A 26133-nucleotide genomic window follows, 5' to 3' on the forward strand; every position below is an offset into this window, starting at 1 on the left:
AATCTCATTACAGACCTTATAATTTATCTAGGTGATGAGTTTATGTCTTACCTGGGAAGGTAGGAACTGTAGTCATCCTCAACGTAACCAATCTCTCTACTCCGTATGAACTTCCTAATTACATATATCCTTAAAATTATTAGAAAGCTTGATACCTCATTTGTGTGAGTATGAGTTGACAAGCCAATCCTTATAATAGCTAAATAATATAATTTGTAAGGTGTTTTCTGAACACTTTATTTAAAAGTTCATCCCTTCTTCATGCTTTCCTTATTACCAGCCTTATGCTTTATTGTGATTGTGACTCTTTCTTCTCCTGTACTTGACATCACTTTATTGATTTTTATAGTTATTATTTTTGATGTCCCTATTATCCCAATGAAGTATAAATTGAGAGGGCTGAATTTCTGTTTTGTTCAAAATTCTATCTCTGCTGCCTAGAATAGTGTTTTGCACATAATATGTGCTTAGATATTTTTTCCTTTCTTAAATGACTGAATGAAAATGCCACATGACTACTTAAGTTGCCTTGTGGTCTAAATTGACTATTGTTATTCTAATCATCACATCAATGTTCTAGGCCTGAAAAAGAACAAGAAAAAATGATAGAATAGGCTTTGCCCAATTCCTGTTTTCACTTGAACTTGAAGGAACTTCCCCAAAAATTTTACAAAAAAAAAAAAAGCATCCACTTTCATAATATTGGTCACTCCTAAAAATAAATGGCATCAATATTTTCTCTCCATGAATCCAGACTAGACTTGTGATTGTAGCAGAAGTAGTCCCAAGTAAATTCCACATCTGCTCACAACAGGCAATACAATGTGTTTCTAGTTCCTTTGGTACCTCCACTCTTGTAGCCCAGTTACCATATCGTAAGGAAGCCCAAGCTGCACAGAGGTCATGTGTAGATTTGTGACAACAGCTTTTGCTGATATCTAAGTTGAAAGCTAGGGTTAAACACAAGCTATGTGAGTGAAACTCCTACAGATAATAAGAACCTCAGCACTGGGTCTTCCTACATAAGGCTCCAGACCGTACAGAACAAAGGCAAGACACCCTCACTGTACCTTATTTGAGTTAATGGCCCTCAGAATCCACAAACCTAATAAAATTGATGTTTCATGCAAGTAAGTTTTGGAGTGGTTTGCTACGGAGCAATAGGCATCTGGAACATGGATATTAAATTAGTATTTTGGCTTTCAAACATAATCTAGGCTTTGTTTTTAATTGCTCAACTAACATTCTGCCACAATTCCCTTTATCTTATTGCTCTTTTAAGAATATGATTATAATTTCAGCTTTATAATAATAGGTATAGAAATAATAAAACTATTAAGACCTTTCATATTAGAATTGTAATTATCTTATCTTTATGTGTTTTGACTGGGCATGTAATTGTTTCTTAAAAATCCTCTTTTTTCAGTATTCCATTCTCTGCTCTATCCTAGCCATTAGTATTGCATGCTGCCCAGGAGTCTAATGTCCCTGATTCTCAATACTTTTATGAAACATGGGTTTTTTTCTCCTCTGCAAGATTTTCTAAAATATTTTCTTTACATCCTCAGTGCTACTAAATTTCATTACATTTTGTCTCAGCATGAGAGTTTTTAAATTTATTTAACTGAGCACTCGGCAGACACTGTTAATCTTGAAAATATGTTTTATTTCTGTACTTTGGAATAATATACTTCTTTGGTAATTTCTCTCCTACTATTTTATTTGTGTTCTCTTTAAGGAGCTCTTATTATTAAAATGTTAGGCTGCATAGGTTATCTTCTAGTTTTCTTTTTCTCTTTTATATCAACTTTCTGAAATGTGTTCTCAATTTTATTTCAAAATGTTCTTTTTCCTCTGTGTTTTTGTACTTCTTTTTTTCAAAATAAGTATGTGTGCGTTTTCTGTAGTTTTTTCCTTTCATGATACATTTTTTTTTCTTTGAATGTCTCATAGTTTTGGCTGTGTCCTTATATAAAAGTTAGATAATTAAAGTGAAAGCACCTACTACACCATGTAAATGGATTTTCTAGGGCAGAATTTTAGTTTTCTGGAGTTTCAAATCGTCTTTTTAATATTCTTTCTTTTATTTTTAATGAACAGATAATTATGTATATATTTATCGGGTACAATGTCATGTTTTGATACATGTATACATTGTGGAATTATTAGATCAAGGTAATTAACATCTTCACTCTTTGTTACATTCTTAATAAGGCAGGAAGCTTATGTGTTCTTTGTAATATCTCTTAATTCTCTTACCTCCTTAATTATGAATTGTTTTTACTTATCCTCTGATTCATATAAAGTTTATAGTGAGAAAATAACAGTTGCTAGACTTTTGCATATATGAGATGGGAAGGAGAACACTTAAGAGCTTAAAATAGAAAAGTTATATTCTTAGCTGCCCCTCTCAGTTATTCATGTGGATTTTGCTCTTCTAGTTCCTTCTTCAATACTATGATTTTGCAGATTCTGTATTAGTAGTAGTATTAGTATTCTCTCCAAAACTCCTCTTAGAGATATGACTCCCACTTTTACTACTGTCTTCTTTGTGTATTCCTTGTTTTTTTTTTTCAGATCCTTCATCAGGCAATCTGATCCATTTTCTCCTTTCCTCATATTTCAAAGTATATTATCTTAATTTTTTAACATCCTTGACATTCTTATGTATCAATGAGGTTTACAAAAAAAAAAAGTCTGAGAAATGTTTTTGATCAGACCTCCCTCCCAGCCGAGTAGGTCCAGTGGTCCTTTTCTTTGTCCCTTTATTCTAATCTTAGAACGGAGCAACTTTCAGTAATAACAAGAGCAAAGACTGATGACAGAAAAGTAGGTGCTTATCCTGTAGTTTTTTTATACAATTTGACATGGGAAATAATTTTTATTAGCTTTTTCTATTGTTGTTTTCTCATTTGTTTGGTTCAGTTTTGTTTTCATTGTTTGGCGAGGGCATAAAGTGCTGGTTGAGATTGACCAGATTTTTCTACATTTAAACACAGTTGGGAAATGACCATGCCCTACTAAAAACTCACCGAAAGATGTACTATACCTAGATAACTGGTAAAAGAAATTTACAAAACTATCAAACAAGGCAGCAACTCACACAAAAAAATTTATAGACAAGATATGTGGAGATATTAGCATTTAAATGGATTAGGTACACTTGACTACAATATAAAAAGGCATTAATGTGAAGAGGCAGCATTTGTGTGGGAGATCAAGATTTGCTATGTGCAGGAGGGAAAGAAAATGCAGTTAGTTTAGAAAACAAACTACAACAAACATAAAGAAGTCAGAGAATTAGGAAGTAGAATTGATATCAATTAATACGTATGTATGTATGTATGTATGTATGTATGTATGTATGTATGTATTTTGAGACAGAGTCTCGCTCTGTTACCCAGGCTGGAGTGCATCAGCTCACTGCAACCTCCGCCTCCCAGGTTCAAGCGATTCTCTTGCTTCAGCTTCCCCAGTAGCTGGGATTACAGATGCATGGCACCACACCGGGCTAATTTTTTGTATTTTTAGTAGAGATGGGGTTTTACCGTGTTAGCCAGGATGGTCTCAATCTCCTGACCTCGTGATCTGCCCTCCTCGGCCTCCCTAACTGCTGGGATTACAGGCGTGAACCACTGCACCCACCTGATATCAATTGGTATTGATTCAGGAGGTTCGGTGGATGGTGGAGTTTAGTTAGAGCAAAAGGTTTATGAAAGGAAATAAAATATCATAGGCAGTGGTGAAAGAATAGAGTGTGTGCTTTATCAGGCATCCTATTGTCAGGTAATTGCATATTGAAAATACATATATAACGAAGTGACAATAAAAGATTCGGGTTTCAGGAAGATGATTTTCGGAACTCTCAGCAAAACTGACTGGTGGGAGAGGTTTTTAACAAAGCATAACACAGAGAAACCATTGTCGGAGTGGAAGGAAGGTAGAATTTCAACAGATATTGAATAAATCAAATTAACAGAATGTATCAAATAATTGAATGTAACAAGTGAAGAGAGAAACAAATCAAGGTTTCAGTCAGTATGATAAGGAATTTAGTAAAGTCATTTGCCGATTGTGTATGAGAAGAAAATAATAAATCCTATTTTAGACATATTACATTATAAATGTCAGAATGTTAGTGATACTGACACAGGTAGCAAGATGTAGCTAAAATGTCGGGAGAGAATTAAGAAAAGATGACTGGGCTGCATATTATGCTACATATTATGAAACAACTACAAAGCATAGATAGTCAAGGCTTTCATGAAGAAAAATACTTCCAGGAAAATATAGAGGTAGAAAGTGGAATTAAATATAATAGAAGAGAAAGAGACCTTTAAAACTTGCCTTTACTGGGGGAACTAAAGAAGATAGAAGCAACAAAGAAGACATGCAGCATTTTCTTAAGAGGCAGGCAAGTCTAGGAGGTAATAGTGTTTCGGGAGTCATGGGAAGAGAAAGTTTCAAGAATCAAGGCCAAAAGGGATCAATACCACAGAAGAAACAAACAAACAAAAGAATAAATCTAAAAAGAGGATCATTAGATTTGATTACTGTGAGTCGATTAACCTCTGGCATTACGTGATAAGAACAGGAAAGGTTGGACAGAATTGTTTTCTTTGACTGTCAAAACATCAATCCTGTAAAATAGGGATTGCATTATACATTGTTTGTCTCTAGGAAACAATAAGAAAACAGCAAAAAAGTGCTAGAAGTTATTGAGAAACAGTTTTTTTTTTTTAACTCTTTCATATATTTACAAATCGAGTAATACCCAAACATAATGCCTTGCGGGACTTTGAGTCTTAGGAAAGGCAGAATGACTGTATAGTTTGTGGAGTGATTCCAGCATGAGCTGATACTCTAGTCTGATAAATTACTTGATTTCTATAATTGAGTTCTAAAGTAGTGTGGCAGTTGACTATTGCCTTCCTCAGTGCAGTGATAATGAAGGTCACTGGAGGGTCTGGACCAGAACTCTCTGCTTTCTGTCGCCTGTCCCCATCATTAGATAATCCATCCTCATGTCAGAAGGTTTTCACTTCCGGCATCATTCTCTCCATTTGCATTGTGCTTTATATGCAGCTGCTGACCTTTTTTCCATTAAAATCATTGTTGTCCTAATCACAATCTATTCTGTTCAGCACTTTCATAATGTCTGCCACTTAGAAAATTAACATGGCCACAAAATTAGCATAGTCTGATGGTTTGAAATATATCATGTAACTTTCTAAACTGTTAGGCTTGCAGACATATCCTGAGTTCTTGCTGTTGTACTAGCGAGTTTCTAAGAAAAGGAAAGAAAAATCATAGTGTGAAAATTTTTAGAACAAATATATTAATTTGCAATAATCTTATTAATATCTGCAACTTAGACCTGTGACTGCCAAGTAATATGTATCTATTATTCAGGATGGCTTAAGTGTAAGAAGAGAATGTGCATGTTTGCCTAGAAAATCAGACATAAACCCATCTGACAGATTGCCCCTAAACGTCACACCTTCACAAGGGCCCCAGGCTATCACTGAAATATCATTAGTTTAGGTAAACTATAGTATTACCATAGCATAAAGTCTCTTCCAATCGTTTATGAGTCTCTCCTGTATCATTTGTGAAATGAAGATAATGATATTGCCTGCCATTTATTTCACAAGGTTGTAGGAATCAAATGAGATCATTCTTGTGAAAGTATTTTGTAAACCTTAAAGCATTATATAAATTTAACTTAAGATATAAAATTTGTGAATGTATATAGCCCTTGGAGACACATTTATCTGTTATGAATTATCAATATCATATTACGAATCTAGTTCATGATTGTGGAATTTGTAAGAAAACCTGACTTGAGGAGACCAGAGTTAATAAAAAAAGAAAAAGATTGCTTTGGACCCAGGTTGCTTGCCTAGGAAGAATACCTAGGATTTCCAGAGAAAATCCGGGCAGTCAAGGCTCTGAGTCTATGGTTCACAGTAGGACTGGGAGAGGGAGAGTGGTCCCTGACAGGAGCATAAAACTCAAAAGGCATTAATTTAAAAGGACTTTAGAGCAGTTTTTCAGAAAGCATGCTTGGTATGATCAAGTTTTTACTGGTTCTTATAAAATATTAAAATTGTTTTAAAAGGCTGATGCAGTGGGTGTTTATTGAAGACAAATTTAATTAAAATAAAGGAAATATTTTATTTAGAGACTATGTATTTTCTACTTTTTCTCGAGGGGTCGGGAGTGGTATTATATTCTAATGCTGTTTTTTTTTGTTTTTTTTTTTTGCCTGTTTTGTTGTGGTATAATTTAAGTACAATAGAATTTATACACTTCATTGTACAAGGTGATGAGTTTTTACAATTTTATACAGTAGTGAGCCCACCACCACAGTAACGACAGGAAATCTCCAGCACCCAAAAAATGTCCTTTGTACATTTTCAGTCAATCTCCTTCTACCATCCCCTGCCTCTGGAAACCACTGATCTGCTTTCTGTCACAATCATATTGTCTTTTTGAGAATTTCATATAAATACAATAATAAATAAAATACACAGTCATTTGTGTCAGACCTCTTTCATTTAGACTAATGTTCTTCAAATTCATTCTTTGCATATATTTGCATTCACTTTTTGCATACATTACGGACTTGTTTCTTTTCATTGCTAAGTGGTATTTCATCTTATAAAGAAACAATGTTTTCTTTATCCATTCTGTAGGAACATTTGGGTTGTCTTCATGTTTGAGCTACAATAAATACGGTTGTAATTAACTTTCAAATAATAATTTTTGAATGGACATGCATTTTTATTTCAATTCGGTAAATAAGAGGGAGGTTGTTGAGTCGTATTGTAAATATTTGTTAACTTTATAGTAAGCGGCCAAGCTCTTTTTTTTTTCTTTTTTATAATTATACTTTAAGTTCTGGGATACATGTGCAGAACACACAGGTTTTTTACATAGGCATACACGTGCTGTGGTGGTTTGCTGCATCCATCAACTTGTCATCTACACTAGGTATTTCTCCTAATGCTATACCTCCCCTAGCCACCAACCCCCCCAACAAGCTCCAACATGTGATGTTCCCCTCCCGGTGTCCATGTGTTCTCATTGTTCAACTCCCACTTATGTGTGAGAACATGTAGTGTTTGGTTTTCTGTTCCAGTGTTAGTTAGCTGAGAATGACGGTTTCTAGCTTCATCCATGTCCCTGCAAAAGACATGAACTCATCTTTTTTATGGCTGCATAGTATTCCATGGTGTACATGTGCCACATTTTCTTTATCCAGTCTATCATTGATGGGCATTTGGGTCCATTCAAAGCCTTTGCTATTGTGAATAGTGCTGCAATAAACATATGTGTGCCTGTGTCTTTATAGTAGAACGATTTATAATCCTTTGGGTGCATACCCAGTAATGGGATTGCTGGGTTAAATGGCATTTCTGGTTCTAGATCCTTCGAGGAATAGCTACAATGTCTCCCACAATGGTTGAACTAATTTACACTCCTCTCAACAGTGTAAAAGCCTTCCTATTTCTTCATGTCGCCTCCAGCATATGTGTTTCCTGACATTTTAATGATTGCCCTTCTAACTGGGATGAGATGGTATCTCATTGTGGTTTTGAATTGCCTTTCCCTAACGACCAGTGATGATGAGCTTTTATTCATATGTTTGTTGGCAACATAAATGTCTTCATCTGAGAAGTGTCTGTTCATATCCTTTGCCCACTTTTTGATGAGGTTGTTTTTTTTTGTTGTAAATTTGTTTAAGCTCCTTGTAGATTCTGGATACTAGCCATTTGTCAGATGGATAGATTGCAATACTTTTCTCCCATGCTATAGGTTGCCTATTCACTCTGATGATAGTTTCTTTTGCTGTGCAGAAGCTCTTCAGTTTAATTAGATCTAATTTGTTAATTTTGGCTTTTGTTGCCATTGCTTTTGGTGTTTCAGTCATGAAGTCTTTGCCCATGCCTATGTCCTGAATAGTATTGCCGAGGTTTTCTTCTAGAGTTTTTATGGTTTTAGGTTTTACATTTAAGTCTTTAATCCTTCTTGAGATAATTTTTGTATAACATGTAAGGAAGGGGTCCAGTTTCAGTTTTTTGCATATGGCTAGCCAATTTTCCCAACACTATTTATTAAATAGGGAATCTTTTCCCCATTGCTTGTTTTTGTCAGGTTTGTCAAAGATCAGGTGATTGTAGATGTGTGGCATTTTTTCTGAGGATTCTGTTCTGTTCCATTGGTCTATATATCTGTTTTGGTACCAGTACCATGCTGTTTTGGTTACTGCAGCCTTGTAGTATATTTTGAAGTGTGGTAGTGTGATGCCTCCAGCTTTGTTCTTTTTGCTTAGGTTTGTCTTGGCTAAATAATAAGAGCTATTTATGACAAACCCACAGCCAATATCATACTGAACGGGCAAAAGCTGGAAGCATTCCCTTTCATAACTGGTGAAAGACAAGAATGCTCTCTCTCACCATTCCTATTTAACATAGTATTGAAATTTTTGGCGAGGGCAATCAGGCAAGAGAAAGAAAGCATACTCAAACAGGAAGAGAGTAAGTCAAATTTTCTCTGTTTGAGGATGACATGATTGTATATTTCAAAAACTGCATCGTCTCAGCCCCAAATCTCCTTAAGCTGATAAGCAAGTTCAGCAAAGTCTCAGGATACAAAATCAATGTGCAGAAAATCACAAGTATTGCTGTACACCAATAAAAGACAGAGAGCCCAATCGTGAGGGAACTCCAATTCACAATTGCTGCTAAGAGAATAAAATACCTAGGAATACAACTTACAAGGGATGTAAAGGACCTCTTCAAGGAGAACTACAAACCACTGCTCAAGGAAATAAGAGAGGACACAAATAAATGGAAAAACATTCCATGCTCATGGATAAGAAGAACCAATATCGTCAAAATGGCCATACTGCCCCAAGTAATTTATAGATTCAATGCTATCCCCATCAAGCTACCAATGACTTTCCTCACAGAATTAGAAAAACTACTTTAAATTTTGTATGGAGCCAAACTTTTTAATGTAGCTACACTAATTCGTATTTCACTTCTATCATCAATCTTTGAGAGTTCTATTTACTCCACAACCTTGCCAACAATTTATTATCAGTCTTACTAATTTTTGTCATTCCAGTGGGTATGCAGTGGTATCCCTTTGAGGTTTTGATTTGCATTTCTCTAATGACTAATGATATTTAGTATCTTTTAATGTGTTTCTTTAATGAAGGTTATGTTTAAGACATTTTTCTATGTTTAAATTGGTTTGTTCATTTTCTTATTTTTGAGTCATAAAGTTTTAAACTTCATAAAGTTCTTAACATATAATGTTTTTTACATATTCTTGATATAAATTCTTTGTAAAATAGATGGTGTCCAAATATTTCCTAAATGTTTGTGTATTGCATTTTCATTTTCTTAAGTGTATTTTTAAAGAGGAACATTTACTTTTTGGATGAAATCTAATCCTTTTTTTATCTTTTAGGTTCATACATTTTGTGTTTTATCTAAGACTCATTTGCCTATCTCATGGCCAGGCAGAATTTAAAACCTTTTTTTTGGAAGGTTTGTAGTTTAAACACTTACTTTAGGGTCTATATTTCATTTCATGTTAAATTTTGCAAATAGTTTAATATAAGAATTTGGATCCTTTTAAAAATATGAATATTTAATTTCTTAGCTCTATTTGTTGAAAAGATGATTAATCCCCCACTAAACTACCTTGATTCATTTGTCAAAAATTAATTGACAAACCCTACACTCTGTTCTGTTCTATTAGTCTACATATTTATCTTAACATCAATATTTACTTGATTGCTATACTTGTATCCTAAGTCTTGGAATCGGTTAGTGTAATTCCGCCAATGTTTTTTTAAATTTCATTACTTATTTCATATAATGTTTCATCTCCACACACATTTTAGAAGCACTTTGTCAATTTTTGCTATATCCTAACTGGATTTTGATTGGGATAGCATTGTATCTAAAGATTAGTTAGAAGATAATTGACACCTTATTTATATGGTGTCTTCTGATCACAAATATAAAATCCCTTCCTTTATTTAGATCTTTTTAAACTTTTCCGAGGATATTTTGTTTCATACAAGTTTTGTACATTCTTTGTTCAATTTATCACTATTTTATTTTTTGAGATTATTGCTGAAGATATGTACAAATTGTAATTTCTAATTGTTCACTGTTAACCTATAGAAATACAGTGAACTCATATAATGATCTTGTATTCTGGGAGCTTACTCACATTGCAGAACCAGTCAACATTCTCGTGGATTCCTAAAGATTTTCTACATAGATGATTACGTGGTTTACAAATAAAGTCAATATTACTCTTGCTTTTAGCCTGTGACTCTTTATGTATTTTTCTTGTGTTATTGCACTGATTTTGCTTTCTTGTACAATATTGAATACCAACATTTTAGCCAGACATATATACTTTATTTTAAATCTGAAGAAGAAAACATCTAGTCTTTCACTATAGAGTAGAATATTAGTTGTTGGTATTTCTTATATTTCCTTTTGCAGACTGAATAAGTTCACTTCTATACTTATTTTGTACCTTATTTAATAATGTATGGATGCCCATTACATTTTTTGTGAGATATTTTATAAACAATGTGTATTGAATTTTTTTTTTCTGTTTGTGGAAATAATCATATTATTATTTTCTTTTTTAAGGTAGCGATTCACCTTGATTAATTGTTGAATGGTAAACCAAACCTGTGTCAATGAAACAAACCTCTCTTGTATGAATATTATTGTTTTCACATATTTGTGGATTTGATTTGTTGTACTGCCATATTGCCAGATTAATTTTACTAAATTTGATCTAGTCATAGTTAAGTGTTCTTATAACTGGGGCTCAGCATATGATTTAAAAAGTAAGGAGAAGGCAATGTTTCATAGGACTGCCTAAAACAAATGTCCACTGTTTAATTTTTGGATTATTTTCTGAATTTTCATCTGTGCATTTTCTTTATCATTATATTTTTTCTTAATTTATTTACATACAACATTCAAAACTTTGGAACTTAGTATTCCAGATAAGCTTCTCTACTATCCTGAGTTATTATAGATTAGACTTAGGAATTATGTTTTTATTCTCTGAAATAAGTGTTTTTTCTTAATAATGTGTGCATATAACTCAAGGCATTTTTGTAATGTCTAACACTCACTTCTTACACTTTCCACAAGTAATTTCACAAGAATTTCAGGCATAAATATCTCTATCTACCTATGTATTTATTCATCTGTCTATCCATCATCTGTCTTTCTGAACATAATTTGTCGTGAAATTAGCAGAATGAAAATTCACATGATTTGCATTTCTATATAATTCTCTTATTCTTGAAACATTAAAAAATATAAAGGGCATCCACATATTGAATAAGGGACTACAGAATGGAAAATACACTGCATGTCATTTGTCCTTAAGATACTGAAACAAATAAATAGCTATTTTTTAAGTGTTTAAGCTCCGAAGTGAGGGTTGATGTATTGAAGAGGAATCTTTTGATTAAAAGCCAATGTTACTCTTGTGAAAAAGTGTGATGTGTACTGAAAAAAACACAAGCCTGTAACATGTTCTTTATTAAGCTGCTTTTTTTTCTTCTATATTTGTATGAAATGTGGTTGTGAGAAATATTTGTATTTTTATCAATGGATGCTCAAAATTTATTTCATGAATAAATGAAGTTAGGTTTGAAATTTGTTTCCTAATCCTGTGGACAACGTAGTCATCAACCTTAAATTTTACACCAGGAAAATATTTGGCGCCAGTTGCAGTGGCTTATGCCTGTAATCCCACTACTTTGGGAGGTCAAGAGGGGAGGATCATTTGAGTCCAGGAGTTTGAGACCAACCTGAGCGACATAGCAAGACCCCATCTCTTAAAAAAAAAAAAAAGAAAAGAAAATATTTTTGTTGCTACTGATTAGAAACTTAGTTTAATATAAACAACCACAACTTAGTTAAATACATAGAAAATTCAGGAGGTTGACAGCCCTGTTCAAATATATCATTTAACTTTTAATAAGCTCCTGATACTGGAAACTTTTAGGGTAGCAACAACATTCAAGTGTCCTGGGAATTTCCAGTTACATTAATGGGCCTCCTTAGAGAAGTCTCAATATAGAATTATTCCCCTGGGATCTAAGATCATGTTTTATTTTAAAAAGAGTTTGAGATTAACATATCTGATCCCAGAAACCCCAGGCTACCTAACCTTTAATGGAATTGAACATGAGAGCCTACTCATTTGTCTTTGAGCTCAGCATCTCCAACATATTTATTATGAAAGTAAACATGTACCAAAATTATTCCTGAAAGAATATGAAAATATTACATTTGAGATGCAGTTTATTAAAGCTCAGAGTTCAAGACTATTAAATCATACAGCTTTGTTACTGTTTGAAAGCTAGATATTTCCCTTCCGTATTGCTATGTCAGAATTGTATGTGTGCATATTTAGCTACAATCCAGATAAGACTACTTTGGGAAAATTCAATCAGGTAATTTCCGTTCACTTGATTAACTTTTCTTGATATTTCTATAGGTCACACTCTCCAAGAAAAATGTTAAAAGGCATGCTGAAATTTCATAAAGAAAAACAGTATAGTCTGAATGAATCTTCTGATCTTCTGAAACAGTTAAGAAAATTTTTTTAAAAAAAGGTGTGATACGAGTTTTTGTAATAATGCCCAAAACTCTGCCTTTATTAAATCATACAGGGACGTATGTACGGATTTCTCATTTTAATTCAATGCCATCAGACATAGTATGGCCTGATAGCACATAATAGAATGAAGTTTCTCTTAAATGCTTGAAATTCACTCCTTGTCAATTTTCTGCATTCTAGCTCATTTTCATCCTTCATTGCTCCAGTCCAACACTTTTAGTGATCATAAGCATGTCTAAGCCTGGAAAAAGTATACATGAACCACTGGGCAGGCAGAATTTGAGAAAAAGCATTGATGATTTAGTTGTATAGTAACTATCCTTCCTTCAATTACGGAAAATTCATTTCAAAGCTCCCTTCTGTTCAAGAACCGTGAGGACAGAAAATATGTTAATGTATTTGGATTACATTAAAGTTTTAAGATTAACTAAAAGAAAGGGAGAGAAAAAGTGCTAATGGCAAGAGCACACGGAAAAGACATTATATTACTGCTAATGCACATAAAACATTACCTATTAAAATAAGATGGCAGTTATACATGCTATTAAATATATCAAAGCTGTGCTTCAATTACAAATCCTTTTATATGCATGTTTTCACAAATATGTCTTTGGTAATGGAATGTAGCTGCAACTTCTTAAATGCTAGACACAAGCTCTGCTATATAATTCTGTATTACCACTAGGAGGTAATCATATTTTGAGATTTTCATTTTTCCTTTTTATGTCCTATGAATTTTCAAGTAAGCAGCTGGACAGCAACTCAGTTTAAGAGCATGAGCCTCTAGGCTTGTGATGGTTAACAGTGATGTGTTGTGCTATTATTTTCACATGGTTATTTGTGGAAACAAATTATATCCTTGAGATGGTATATGAACAGAAAGCACTTAATCATGTTTGTCTATTATTTTCTTTGTGAAATAACTGCAACAACTCTATTAGAAATCTACATGGTGCATATATTTCCTTAGAAATTAATAAATTTCTCATCTTGAATGGCATGAGCATTAGTTTCATGGAAACTTCAAAGACATTAGCTTTCAAATTTAGTCTATAATGTCTAGTTGTATAATTATTATTTTCTTGACTGATTAAAAATTCCTGGACCCAAATACAAGCAGCAATATTTTTATTAATTGAACATTACTAGGGAGTAAATTGGCATTAGAATGTAATACATGTTGAGAGAATGATGGTTTTTAAGTCATTATTTGTCATGGATATAAATACTAATATATCGGTCACTAAAAATACCTGCTTTCCAGCAAAATACAAACTTTATTTTATTCATGATGTAACTTATGGACACAATTTTTAAAAAGGTCATCTATGCATAGAAACATATTTTTTCACTAGAAATTGAAAACAACCCATTAAATCTAATTGTTTCTGTTTATTTTTAGAGTAATAAAATTCAGCCAAATCAAATACTCAATTAGCTCATCTTTAGTGAACTCTTTGACTTATTTTCCATATGCTTTTCTCTTACATGTATCTTTAATTTCTGACCTTTTCATGGTTGGAGTTGAAGTGAGAGGGAAGCAATTATAGACGTATCAATGTTCATTTTTGAATTATGTTTCAGAAGCTGGTGTTGTACTTTCTGGTCTTGGAAGTTGTTGAAATCTGACTCTTTCTCTCGAGGGAGAGTTTCGCAACTTCTTCTGAGAAAAGTCCCTCGTCGCTACTACTTGATATAAGTGATGTGCTTTCCTTCCTGCATCATAAGACTTTCCCCTTGGTCGTCTCTAGTTCTTGAGGTCCAATTTCTAAATCTCTCCTTCCTTAATTTTTAGGGTCCCATCAGTCAACCATCCTGTCTATAAGGTCCATATTTTGTCCATTGAACACTCTTTCTTCATTCTTTGCCCTTAAAAACCCCGAATGTTCTGGGTAATTTGGCGCAGTAGTAAACAGTCCTTCACTTTCTTTTTCGAGTTAACTTTCCTTTAGAGTTTTCATAAAGGAGTCATGCTAGCCCACTGAGCCCTCACAACTTCGAGAAATAGTAATTAATCTTTCTTACCTGTAATCTTAAATTTCTTCTTGTTTTATTTGAGCTGAAAAAAAGAATACATACCTACTTCTCCTGATAGAAGCCATCAATGGGAAATTCTTTAATTTATAACTATGAATCACTTCTAGGAACTCAAGCTTCAAAAAGTTATTATAATATAGAAATTAGAAATATTTTTTTCTCCCAAATGAAAGTATGACTGTTGATATTGGCAGGATAATAAAATAATGCCATTTTATTGTTATCCAAAGATATTATCTCCTAGTTCCTATGAAAAAGAGTATTTGTAGATAGGACCAAGTTGAAAATTGTGAGATGGAGAAGTTATTTTGGATTATCCATATGGGCCCTAAATGTGATCACAGGTATCCTAATAAGAGAGAGACAAAGGGAAAGTTGAAATGCACAGAGGAGAAGGCAATATGAAAATAGAAAAGAGCAGTATTTGAAGACCCTGGCCTCCAAGTTTGAAATAATGTGGTCATAGGCCAGACATGCTGAAGCCATCAGAAGCTGGAAGAAACAAGGCACAGATTCTCCCCTAGAGCCTCTAGAGGAAGTGTGGCTCTGTCAACACCTTGATTTTGGCCCAATAATTCCAATTTCAGACTTCTCACCTGTAGAATTGTGGAAGAATAACTTTATATTGTTTTAATACACCAAATCCATTGTAATTTCTTACAGTAACCATAGAAAACTAGTTCAACCAGAAAAAATAAAAATGTTTCATGCTATTTCATTTGCATATATGGTCTTGATGTTTGATGCTTTGTATAATAATATATCTTGTTTTGCTCAAATCAGTCATCATTCAATGCTGTTTATTCTATCATAGCCCTGAAAAAATGGTAACACTATAAAAGTTATCAAAATTATCAGAAACAAGTCTATGAATTACCGTATTTTGAAAACATTTTTTAAGATATAGTAATAGAATGCGACATCTTCTATACCACACAGAAAATTGTTGACTTAAAAAAGTCTGGAAGTATTTACTTAAACTAAAGGAAATCCAAATTTTTACCTTTTATCTGAAAGAAAAAGAAAAACTCGGGCCGGGCACAGGGGCTCATGCCTATAATCCCAGCACTTTGGGAGGCTGAGGCGGGTGGATCACCTGAGGTCAGGAGTTTGAGAGAAGCCTGGCCAACACAGTGAAACCCTGTCTCAACTTAAAAAAAAATATGTAAAATTAGCTGAGGGTGGTGGCAGGTGCCTATAAACCCAGCTACATGGGAGGCTGTGGCAGGAGAATTGCTTGAAATTGGGAGGCGGAGGTTGCAGTGAGTCGAGATTGCATCATTGCACTCTAGCCCGAACGACAGAGTGAGACTCTGTCTCAAAAAAAAAAAAAAGATAAAAGATAAACGTACTTTAGACACTTTGAAAGAACAGGATTTTATTCATGGGTTGCCATATCTTAACATGTTTATAATCAAAGTCTTGGGGTCACCATCATAGAAACTACTGAGCACTTGTAAATTGTATTAGTCAAAATACTCCAGAAACAGAATCAGTGGGAGATATATATACATATAGATATAGATATAGATATATATACACACGCACATATATACACACACACACACATATACACAGAAATATACAAAGGGGTTTATCATAAGGGATCGGTTTATGTGATTATGGAGTTTGAGAGGTCCCACTGTCTTAGTTTTCTTGTTGCTGTTTTTACTATAACAAAATACCTCAGACTGGGTAATTTAAAAACAAGAAAAATTTGTTTTCTCACTGTTCTGGAGAATGGGAAGTCCAAGACCAATGCACCAGCATCTGGTTAAGGCCTTCTTGCTGCATTCTCTCATGGTGGAAGGAAGAAGACAAAAGGGACAAATGCTGTGTCCGCACATAGTAGAAGAGCTGAAGCAAAGCTAGCCAAATGTTGCTTAAAGCTTCTTTTATAAAGATTTTAATCCCATTCATGAAGGAGGGTCCCTCATAGTTTAATTACCTCTTGAAAACTATACATGTTAGTACTATCACATTGATAACACCAATGGGACACATTCAAATCATGGCTCTAATGACCTGTCAGTTGCAAGCTGGAGGCCCACAAGAGCAAATGTGTGGTTCTAGTTCAAACCTGAAAGCTTGAGAACCCGAGAACCAATTATGTCAGTCCCAGTCAAAATCTAAAAGCCTATTAACCAGGAACATGGATGCCCAAGGGCAGGAGGAGATGGATTTCCCATCTTAAGTTTTGAGAGCAAATTGACCCTTTCCCACTTCTTTTGTTTATTCGGGACCTCAAGGGATTGGATGGGGCCCACAAGCGTTCGTGAGAGTGAATCTTCTTTACTCAGTCAAAAGATTGAAATGTTAATCTTTTCCACCAACACCCTCACAGATATACACAGAAATAATATTTTATGAGCTATCTCGACATCTCTTATCCCAGTGAAGTTGGCACATAAAATAAGGCATCACATAATATTTCTTGGATAAATTGCTAATGTTGAAAAATACAGTACAAGCAGACAGTCTTGTCAACTTTCCAAAGCTGAAACAAGTGCTTTACTAAGGAGTAAGACCCAAAATTCTTCAATATTTTAGAAAATAAAAATGTGAAAACACTTGGAAACATGTCATAGTCATCTCAAGATGGTATTCATCTTTTGACAAGAGAAAATACATATTATATGAGTGACCTAAATTACTTTGTTTTTCTGTTTGATAGCTATGTGTTAAAAAGTCTGGCTTTGCAAAGATGTGCTTCTGAAAATGGAGTTCACATTTCTTTAGTTCACTTTTTTCAATTTAATCAATCTTCTCTCAATAAATACCTGTATTTAGAAAGGTTTTTGAGTTTATCTCCAATTATAGTTTATTGTTTTTGGTTCCAAGTTTGATGAGTTTTTTTGTGAGGTCATATTTCTGATGTAGTTTTTAAAATCAGAAATAAAATAGCAGTAGACCTAAAGTTTGAAGTGTGACCCACACATTCACAGCTGTGATGGCTATGAGGAGAGACTCCTGCTGCTTAAGAAAAGTAGAGGAAAGGGTAAAGGGGACTTTGTCTTACAGCTTATGTACCAGCTTAGCCACAGTGAAATGGAGCACCAACCAGTCCATTAGGGTCCCCGATTTCAGGCCTTGGCTCCTAGAAGACATTTCTGGGCCTACTTTGAGACAGAGGGAAGCCCACTGCCTTCTGTCTTGAAGTGTGAGTCCAAGGCCTGAAAGCATTCACCATAAGCTGACTGAAGACAGCATGGGCTTCAAGTGAATATCTGCAGTTGCCTGGCAGCACTCCACCTGGGCTGGTGGTGGTGGTGGACGTAGGCAGAAACTCTTCTGCTTGGGAAAAGGGGAGAGAAGCATGGGAAGAACTTTGTCTCAGGGTTTGGGTGGCAGCTCAGCCACAGTAGAATAGAGCATCAGATAGATTTCTTTTTTTTTTCTTTTTTATTATGCTTTTAAGTTTTAGGGTACATGCCCACAATGTTCAGGTTGGTTACACACGTATACATGTGCAATGTTGGTGTGCTGCGCCCATTAACTCATTATTTAACATTAGGTATATCTCCTAATGCTATCCCTCCCCACTCCCCCTAACAGGCTCTGGTGTGTGATGTTCCCCTTCCTGTGTCCATGTGTTCTCATTGTTCAATTCCCACCTATGAATGAGAACATGCATTGTTTGGTTTTTTGTCCTTGCAATAATTTGCTGAGAATGATGGTTTCCAGCTTCATCCATGTCCCTACAAAGGATATGAACTCGTCATTTTTTATGGCTGCAGAGTATTCCATGGTGTATATGTGCCACATTTTCTTAATCCAGTCTGTCATTGTTGGACATTCGGGTTGGTTCCAAGTCTTTGCTATTGTGAATAGTGCCACAATAAACATACATGTGCATGTGTCTTTATAGCAGCATGATTTATAATCCTTTGGGTATATACCCAGTAATGGGATGGCTGGGTCAAATGGTATTTCTAGTCCTAGATCCTTGAGGAATCACCACACTGACTTCCACAATGGTTGAACTAGTTTACAGTCCCACCAACAGTGTAAAAGCATTCCTATTTCTCCACATCCTCTCCAGCACCTGTTGTTTCCTGACTTTTTAATGATTGCCATTCTAACTGGTGGGAGATGGTATCTCATTGTGGGTTTGATTTGCATTTCTCTGATGGCCAGTGATGATGACCATTTTTTCATGTGTCTTTTGACTGCATAAATGTCTTCTTTTGAGAAGTGTCTGTTCATATCCTTTGCCCACTTTTTGATGGGGTTGTTTGTTTTTTTCTTGTAAATTTGTTTGAGTTCATTGTAGATTCTGGATATTAGCCTTTTGTCAGATGAGTAGGTTGCAAAAATTTTCTCCCATTCTGTAGGTTGCCTGTTCACTCTGATGGTGGTTTCTTTTGCTGTGCAGAAACTCTTTAGTTTAATTAGATCCCATTTGTCTATTTTGGCTTTTGTTGCCATTGCTTTTGGTGTTTTAGACATGAAGTCCTTGCCCATGCCTATGTCCTGAATGGTATTGCCTAGGTTTTCTTCCAGGGTTTTTATGGTTTTAGGTCTAACATGTAAGCCTTTAATCCATCTTGAATTAATTTTTGTATAAGGTGTAAGGAAGGGATCCAGTTTCAGCTTTCTACATATGGCTAGCCAGTTTTCCCAGCACCATTTTTAAATAGGGAATTGTTTCCTCATTTCTTGTTTTTGTCAGGTTTGTCAAAGATCAGATGGTTGTAGATATGTGGCATTATTTCTGAGGGCTCTGTTCTGTTCCATTGATCTATATCTCTGTTTTGGTACCAGTACCATGCTATTTTGGTTACTATAGCCATGTAGTATAGTTTGAAGTCAGGTAGTGTGATGCCTCCAGCTTTGTTATTTTGGCAGAGAGAAGAATCAAATAGAAGCAATAAAAAATGATAAAGGGGATATCACTACCAATCCCTCAGAAATACAAACTACCATCAGAGAATACTATAAACACCTCTATGCAAATAAACTAGAAAATCTAGAAGAAATGGATAAATTCCTCGACACGTACACCCTCCCAAGACTAAACCAGGAAGAAGTTGAATCTCTGAATAGACCAATAACAGGATCTGAAGTTGAGGCAATAATTAACAGCTTACCAACCAAAAAAAGTCCAGGACCAGATGGATTCACAGCTGAATTCTACCAGAGGTACAAGGAGGAGCTGGTACCATTCTTTCTGAAATTATCCCCATCAATAGAAAAAGAGGGAATGCTCCCTAACTCATTTTATGAGGCCAGCATCATCCTGATACCAAAGCCTGGGAGAGACACAACAAAAAAAAGAGAATTTTAGACCAATATCCCTGATGAACATCGATGCAAAAATCCTCAATAAAATACTGGCAAATCAAACCCAGCAGCACATCAAAAACCTTACCCACCATGATCAAGTTGGCTTCATCCCTGGGATGCAAGGCTGGTTCAACATAAGAAAATCAATAAATGTAGTCCAGCATACAAACAGAACCAATGACAAAAACCACGTGATTATCTCAATAGATGCAGTAAAGGCCTTTGACAGAATTCAACAGCCCTTCATGCTAAACACTCTCAATAAATTAGGTATTGATGGGACATATCTCAAAATAATAAGAGCTATCTATGACAAACCCACAGCCAATATCATACTGAATGGGCAAAAACTGGAAGCATTCCGTTTGACAACTGGCACAAGACAGGGATGTCCTCTCTCACCACTCCTATTCAACATAGTGTTGGAAGTTCTGGCCAGGGCAATCAGGCAGGAGAAGGAAATCAAGGGTATTCAATTAGGAAAAGAGGAAGTCAAATTGTCCCTGTTTGCAGATGACATGATAGTGTATTTAGAAAACCCCGTCATCTCAGCCCAAAATCTCCTTAAGCTGATAGGCAACTTCAGCAAAGTCTCAGGATACAAAATCAATGTGCAAAAATCACTGGCATTCGTATACACCAATAACAGACAAACAGAGAGACAAGTTATGAGTGAACTCCCATTCACAATTGCTTCAAAGAGAATAAAATACCTAGGAATCCAACTTACAAGGGATGTGAAGGACCTCTTCATGGAGAACTACAAACCACTGCTCAATGAAATAAAGGAGGATACAAACAAATAGAAGAACATTCCATGCTCATGGTAGGAAGAATCAATATTATGAAAATGGCCATACTGTCCAAGGTAATTTATAGATTCAATGCCATCCCCATCAAGCTACCAATGACTTTCTTCACAGAATTGGAAAAATACTACTTTAGAGTTTATATGGAACCAAAAAAGAGGCTGCATTGTCAAGTCAATCCTAAGCGTCAGATAGATTTCTAAGGTTTCCAGGCCCTAGCTCCTAGATGGCATCTCTGAACTCACTAGGGGCTGGGGGAAATTGCTGTCCTGAAGGGAGGGACACAAGCTTGGCTGGGTTTGCCTACTGTAATTGTAGAGAACTAGGGGCTTGAGAAAACATAGATGGTATCCAGGTAGTGGTTACAGAGGACCTTGGGCAAGACCCAGTGCTGTGCTAGCTTCAGATCTGACCCAGTACAGTTCCAGTAGAGGTATCCACAGAGGTGCTTGGGTCACTTCTCCCCTAGCTTCAGGCAGCTCAGCCCAAAGAAAGAGACTGTTTTTGTTTGAAAGAAATTAAGGCAAGGGAAAAAGAGTCTGTGCCTAGTAATCCAGAGTATTCTTCTGGATCTTGTCTAACATCACCAAGGTGGTACCTCTGCAAATCTGCAAGAATGACAGTGTTACTGAGCTTAGAATGTCTCCTAATGCAGATGGGATTTCAGTGACCACAAACTTAGACCACAACACCCAAGTCCTTTTAAATACCTGGAAAGCCTTCCCAAGAAAGATGGGTAAAAACAAGCCCAGACTGCAAAGATGACAATAAATACCTAACTCTTCAATACTCAGACATCAAAAACATCTGAAAGCCTTAAGACCATCCAGGGAAACATGACCTCACTAAGCTAAATAATGCACTAGAGAATAATCCTGGTGAGACAGAGAAATGTGACCTGTTAGGCAGAGAATTCAAAATAGCTGTTTTGAGGAAATTCAAATAAACTGCTAAAGGAAAAAACCCTTCTTTTATCCTAGAATAATACATGCAGCAAAAATATCTTTCAGATATGGGGGTGAAATAAAGACTTTCTCAGACAAACAAAAGCTGAGAAATTTTGTCAATGCCAGATCTTTCCTACAAAAAATGCTAAAAGGAATTCCTCAATCTGAAAGAAAAGCGTGTTAACAAGCAAGAAGAAATCATCTGAATGTACAAAACTCACTGGAAACAGTAAGTACACAGAAAACACTGTAATTGTGGTGTGTAAAATACTTGTATCTTATGTAGAAAGATGAAGAGATGAACTGACCAAAAATAATAACTACAACAACTATTCAAGACATACATAGTACAAAAAAATAAAAAATAAAAAAAAACATTAAAAGAAAGTGAGGGGATGAAGTTAAAATGTAGAGTGTTCATTAGTTTTATTTTTGGTTGCTTGTTATTCTGTTTAAGTAGTAAGTGTTAATTTGTCTTTGGTTTAATATAATGGGTTATAAGATGTTATTTGCAAGCCTCATGATTAAAAATATATAATAGATACACAAAAAACAAAAGGCAGGAAATTAAAACCCCTACCAGAGAAAATCTCCTTCACTGAAAGGAAGACAGCAAGAAAGGAGAGAAGGAAGACAAGACCACAAAACAACCAGAAAATAGATAACAAAATGACAGAAGTAAGCCTTTACTTATTAATAATAACATTGAATGTAAATGGACTAAACTCACCAATCAAAGACATAGAGTAGTTGAATGAGTTAAAACACACACAGAGTGAAAATTAAGGAATGGAAAAATGTATTCCATGCAAATGAAAATCAAAAAAAGTAGTAGCTGTACTTGCATCACACAAAATAACATTCAAGACAAAAACTACAAAAAGAGGCAAAGAAGGTAATTATATAATGATAAAGGGGTGAATTCAGCAAGAGGTTCTAACAAATTATAAATATACATGCATCTAACACTGGAACATCCAGATATACAATGCAAATATTATTAGAGCTAAAGAGAGAGATAGAACTCAACACAACACTAGCTGAAGACGTATCACCTCATTGTCAGCATTAGACAGATCATTCAGACAGAAAATCAACAAAGAAACATTGGACTTAATCTGTACTATAGACCAAATGGACATAATAGACATTTAAAGAACATTTCTTCTCTGTCTGAAGAGTAAACATTCTTCTCTTCAGCACATGAATAATTTTCAAGGAGAGACCATATGTTAGACTACAAGCCAAGTCTTAAATCATTCAAAAAATTAACATAATATCAAGCATCTTTTCTGACCACAATGGAATAAAACCAGAAATCAATACCAAGAGGAATTTTGGAAACTATACAAACACATTGAAATTAAATAATATGCTTCTGAATAACAAGTGTGTCAATTAAGAAATTAAGAAGAAATCTAAAAAATTTCTTGAAAAAAATATAATGGAAACACAACACAACAAAACCTGTGGGATAAAACAAAAGCAACACTAAGAGGGAAGTTTATATCTATAAATGTCTACATCAAAAAAGTAGAAAACTATCCAATATACAGCCTAAAGATGCATCTTAAAGAACTAGAAAACCAAAAGCAAACGAAACCCAGAGTAGTAGAAGAAAAGACATCATAAAGATAACAGCAGATATAAATAAAGTTGAAACAAAGAGAACAATACAAAAGGTCAAATAAATTAAAAGTTGACTTTTAGGAAAGATAAACAAAGTTGGCAAACCTTTAGCCAGACTAACTATGAAACAAAGAGAAAAGACTCAAATAAATAAAAAAATAGATGAAAAAGGAGGCATTACAACAAATACCACAGAAATTCAAATGATCATTAGAGACTACTTTGAGAAACTGTATGCCCATAAATTAGAAAAACAAAAAGAAATGAATAAAATTCTAGACACATACAATCTACTAAGACTGAACAGTGAAGAAATCCAAAACCTGAATAAACCAATAACAAGCCAAAACTATTCTAAGCAAGGTGAATAAAACTGGAGGAATCACATTACCTAACTTCAAATTATGCTATAGGTATATTAGCCAAAACAACATGGTACTGGCATAACGACAGACACGTAGACCAAGAGAACAGAATAGACAACACAGAAACAAACCCACACACATACAGTAAACTCATTTTAGACAAAGATGCCAAGAACATATATTGGGCCAAGGCAGTCTCTTCAATAAACAGATCTGGGAAAACTGAGTATCTATGAGCAGAAGAATGTAACTAGACGCCTATCTCTTGTCATATACAAAACTCATATTAAAATGAATTAAAAACTTAAATCTAAGACTTAAAACTATGAAACTACTGCATGAAAACACTGGAGAAACTCTCCAGGACATGGGTCTCGATAAAAACTTCTTGAGCAATATTCCACAAGCACAGGCAACCAAAGCAAAACTGGTCAAACGGGATGACATCAAGTTTAAAAGTTTTTGCACAGCAAAGAAAACAATCAACCAAGTGAAGAGACAACCCACGGAATGGGAGAAAATATTTGCAAACTACCCATCTGACAAGTGATTAATAATCAGAATATATATGGAGCTCAAACAACTCCACAAAAAAAACATCTAAAAATCTGGTTAAATATGGGCAAATGGTCTGAATAGACATTTCTCAAAAGAAGCCCTACAAAAGACAAACACGTTTATGAAAAGATGCTCAACATCACTGTTCATCAGATAAATGAAAATCAAAATTGCTTAACATCACTTATCATCAGATAAATGCAAATTAAAACTACAATTAGATATTATCTCACTCCAGTTAAAATGGCTTTTATTCAAAAGGCAGACAATAACAAATGCTGACACGGATGTGGAGAAAAGGGAACCCTTCTATGCTGTTGGTGGGAATATAAGTTAGTACAACTACTATGGAGAAGAGTGTGGAGGTTCCTCAAGAAACTAAAAATATAGCTATCATATGATTCAGTAATCTCACTGCTAGGTATATACCCAAAAGAAAGGAAATCTGTGTATCGAAGAGATAGCTGCACTCCCAGGTTTATTGCAGCAGTATTCACAATGCAAAGATTTGGAAGCAACCCATGTTCATTAACAGTTTAATGGATAAAGAAAATGTGGTACACATACACAATGGATTACTCTTCAGCTGTAAAAAAGAATGAGATTCCATCATTTGAAACAACATGAATGGAATGACACGTGATTAAATGAAATAAGCCAGGCACAGAAAGAAAAAACTTCACAATTTCTCATTTATTTGTAGGAGCTAAAAATTAAAACAATTATACTCATGAAAATAGTAGCGTGATGGTTACCAGGCACCAGGAACTGTAGTAAGGGGGTTGGGTAAGGTAGTGGGGATGGTTAATGGACATAAAAAAGAGAAAGAATGAATAGGGTCTTGTATTTGATAGCAAAACAGAGTGACTGTAGTCAATAATAATTTTAATTGTAGATTTAAAAATAACTAGATATAATTGAATTGTTTGCAACATAAAGGATAAAGTCTTCAGTTGATGGATACTCCATTTATCCTATTGTGATTATAACACATTGTATGCCTGTATCAAAATATCTCATACACTCCATAAATTTAGATAACTAATGTGTATGCACAAACTTTTTAAAATAATTCAGTGAAAGATGACATTGTTTGGTCTATAAATATAGCAGTAGAAATGTTGAGAAATTGAGAAGTGTTTCTATTATGAATATATTTTGGAGATAGAGAAAATAAAATTTTCTGACTTACCTTTTTTTTTTTTTTAAATTTAAGGATGGAGTCTCACTCTGTTGCCCAGGCTAGAGTGCAGTGGCACAGTCTCGGCTCACTGCAACCTCTGCCTCCTAGGTTCAAGTGATTCTCCTGCCTCAGCCTCCCTAGTAGCTGGGACTATAGGCGTCTGCCACCACACTCGGCTAATTTTTGTATTTTTAGTAGATACAGGGTTTCACTATGTTGGCAAGGATGATCTTGATCTCTTGACTTTGTGATCCACCCTCCTTGGCCTCCCAAAGTGAGGGGATTACAGGCATGAGCCACCTTGCCTGGCCTGACTTATCTTTTTATCTGTTATTGTTTATCTGGATTTTTTTCTGTGTATTGCCTGTTTGCCACTACAGTCCCACTTTTCCACTGAGATTTCACTTTTCTTTCTTCGTTTGTATACTTTTTTTTTTAATATTCTGGATGCAAATCCTTTGTTCTACATATGTAGAAAATATCTTCTTCCAGTCTTTTGATTTTTTTAACTGAATTTATATTGTCTTTAACTGTAGGAAGTGATGTTTTTAATTTTGTGAAATCTCAATTTCTTAACATTTCAATCTAATTTTTGTTTTTTTATATCTTGTTGAAGATATTACCCATTT

The sequence above is a fragment of the Pongo pygmaeus genome, chromosome 3 (assembly GCF_028885625.2).
Source record: "Pongo pygmaeus isolate AG05252 chromosome 3, NHGRI_mPonPyg2-v2.0_pri, whole genome shotgun sequence".
Lineage (NCBI taxonomy): Eukaryota > Metazoa > Chordata > Mammalia > Primates > Hominidae > Pongo > Pongo pygmaeus.